Genomic DNA, 3378 nt, shown 5'->3' on the forward strand with positions numbered 1-3378 from the left:
ATATTATAAAGTATCTACTATCTCGTTTCAACACATATATTGGATAATTCTATATACTAAAGCTTGGATAGATAGATAACAATCACCTAATAAATGTTTTTGCAAAAGGCAAATTGGATTAACAAAGTATCCCATTTCTTTTTTAGCCATAAAATGATCCCACATTTTAGAATTAGTTATTCTATCTCTAATGTGGTCCTAACTCCTACGTCAGAGCAACCCTATTCAACTGAAACGTCTGCCGTTTGACTTCAATTGAGATTACAAGAATTATAGTATATGAGTACTTTTTGTTTAAATGAACGTTTAAAGTCGTATGTTGACTTTTCTCCTTCTTGTAAGAAAACCATGAACATTCAATTTCAAATGGATGAGTTATTTAAATGTCATAAAAATTGACATTTCGTTGACTTGTTGGGCGTGGGAGGCAGGGCTTCAGTTGGGGCTGCCCAAGATTAAAATCAATTGGTCAAACCTACATCACAACTCATAATATTATAGTGGAAACTTGTGTTCCATGGCCATACGAGTACAAATTAAAGAATTACAAAAAATAAAAAATAAAAAAAATGGAGAGGTTCAGATAGTTGTACACGCAAAAAAGGACAAAATTCCCTTCTTCTTATAGGCGAGGTAGACTGGTATTTAAAAAATAATATTTAGTACGTCTTATACAAAAGTAGAGTTTTTTTTATAACAGTTGCATCAAAGAAAAGATGTTTTTCAAAATTATAATTGATAAAATCTTACATGAGATTAACAATATCCCAAGATAGATTAAATGGGTTGGTTATATTATCAATTGAAAAGAAATTATTAGAGGAAATCAATTATAAAAAAAATTATTAACAACTTTATCTAAAAAGGATAGAAAAATAGACTTCAAATAAAAATATATATATCATAACTTTGTTTTAAAAATTTAGGACTCACATTAAACTTTGGCTTTAGGCTACACATGTGTTTGAGCCGTGGTTAGATTTAGGATACAAGTTACGAGTTCATCAGAATCCACTAGCTTTAATTCAAATTCTACATTTATATTAAGAAATTATTTAATATATATAAATAATCTATTCTGATTACATAAACTATTTTGTTCTAAAATTCAGAACTCATATACTTAAAATCATGGATTTGGTTCAACTTATAGGTAGTCGAATTTATTCGAATTGACATTAACCTACCACCTCAAAGTAACCTAACATCAACTTTTCGCAAAGTAACATATAAAACTCAATTAAGTATGGGTTTCACTTTTTTATAATAATAATAGTGCAAACTTTTTTTGCATTATCATGTCACCTTAAAGTTATTTCAAAGTCCCAAAAAAAAGTTATTTCAAAGTAACTTTTCATAATTAATTAATAAAATTAATAATTTAAAAAATAAGACAAGAAGTAAGCATGTTAATTTATTTTATATTATTGATGAATATAAGTTAAACCCAATCAATATATACATTGGAACCAATGAATTATTGCCAAATATATAGTCATAGACTCATAGTAAGGTTCCAAGAACTTATGCAAGAAGACTAGGAAGATAAGAGTTCAACCTTGTGAAAGCTGAATTGTATTTGGTGAATACTTGAAAACAACAATTATTTGGCTTCCTTTGCTATCAATTTTTTCTTGTGAATTGGTATTGTGCAACAACTAACATAATTATGTTGTTATGCTTCTTTTTGTCATGCACGTATAAACAAAACGTAATGAAGTGTATTTTATTTGTTTGGTGCTTTTGGAATATAGTGCTTTTCCTTTTTCTTCCACTTCCTTTTGTGCATTGAGGATAATTACCTATGTCATTAAGATTAGCGCTTTTTGACCAAATATATTTTACTAGCTATTATCCAGAAATTGTCATGCAATTTACTTTTGCTAAAAATTAGGTTAGTACAACATGCACGTAAAAGTACTTGATCTTCTTGAAATACAATAAAAATCACTATTCTTGAATTGAAAAAAAAAATCATCGGAAAAATATGTATATAATTATACTTCTAAGTGAATATCGCATCAGATGTGCTTATTTTTTCTCATGTATCAATTGAAAACTGCATTAATTATACGGAGATTATTTTTATTATACAACCAATTAAACATCTCACAACATCAAATAGTACCATTCATGACAAAGCTCATTCACACTTTCTTATTGAAAAATAAATCTAACAGATTACTCAACCGCTTAAACTAAAAATAGTTGATGGATAATATATAATATATAGATTGTTGTATGTATAATTTGTGGTTAAACACGAAATTGGATCAGCTATTTGAGTAAAGATCCTCAGTATTTTAGCACGAAATTAATATGAGCAATATCAGTAATCAAACAAAAAGTAATTAGAGAAAATGCGTAAGTACCCCCAACCTATGACCGAAGTTCCAGCTATACACATTTACTTTTCTGGAGTCCTATTACCCCTTGAACTATTTTAAAATGGAATAAGTACACCATTAGGTGCTGAGGTGGCATGGAGAATGTGCTCACTCTCTTTGAGGTATGTGAAAAGCAAAACATGAGTAAAATATGATTAACATGGTCACGTGTCATATTTTGATTGGACAAGCACTTATAATTAATTAACATTATAACTTAAACTGATATATCTTTTTAATATTTTTTTCTTTTTTAATAAAGTCAAATTTTCTTTTTTATTTTTTTGCTTTCTTTCTTTGGAATACAAACAAATCCTCCGGCGAAAGCTTACCGGCAGCCACCGGAAATACCATCAACACAAACATCATCTAGAACTTCCATAAAACCTCTCTCCTCTTCATGCTTCCAACACCTCCTTCACAAATCCACTATGGCCAATTTATCACAAAAACTCACTGAAACCTCTTAATATTTGACCTTAGTTTTTACTGATTTTGCTGAGATGCAAACCATATATGGTTGATTTTGAAAAAAAGAGTTTTCATTGTCCACCCCAATCAGATCTCCATTGGTCGATTCATGCGGCGGATGGCCTTCCCTCTTTCTCCACCTCCGAATTTGCTGCTCCGTTATTGGTGCGCCGTAGATTTGGTCGGTGCAAAACCACCCGTAAAGAAGAAAGAGAAAATAAAATAAAACAAGAAAAAAATAAAGCAGAGGAGAACATGGAAAACTAAAAATAAAAAAGGCGAGAAACTGGTATTTGATTTCGTCGGACAAACGACTAAAAGAATGAAATGAAGAAGAAAGGAAGGTGAAAAAGAAAGAAAATGAAAAAGAATAAAATAAAAGAATAAGAAAATTAAAAAAATGAAATTTACAATTGGCAGGTGCGTGTTTTTCACTACTTTGATACAAACTTGGTTATGATCTTTTAAGGAGAAATTTATTCCATTTTAAAGTAGTTCGAGGATGTCTTTTTGAGTAATC

The sequence above is a fragment of the Nicotiana tabacum genome, chromosome 14, assembly GCF_000715075.1.
Source record: "Nicotiana tabacum cultivar K326 chromosome 14, ASM71507v2, whole genome shotgun sequence".
Taxonomy (NCBI): Eukaryota; Viridiplantae; Streptophyta; class Magnoliopsida; order Solanales; family Solanaceae; genus Nicotiana; species Nicotiana tabacum.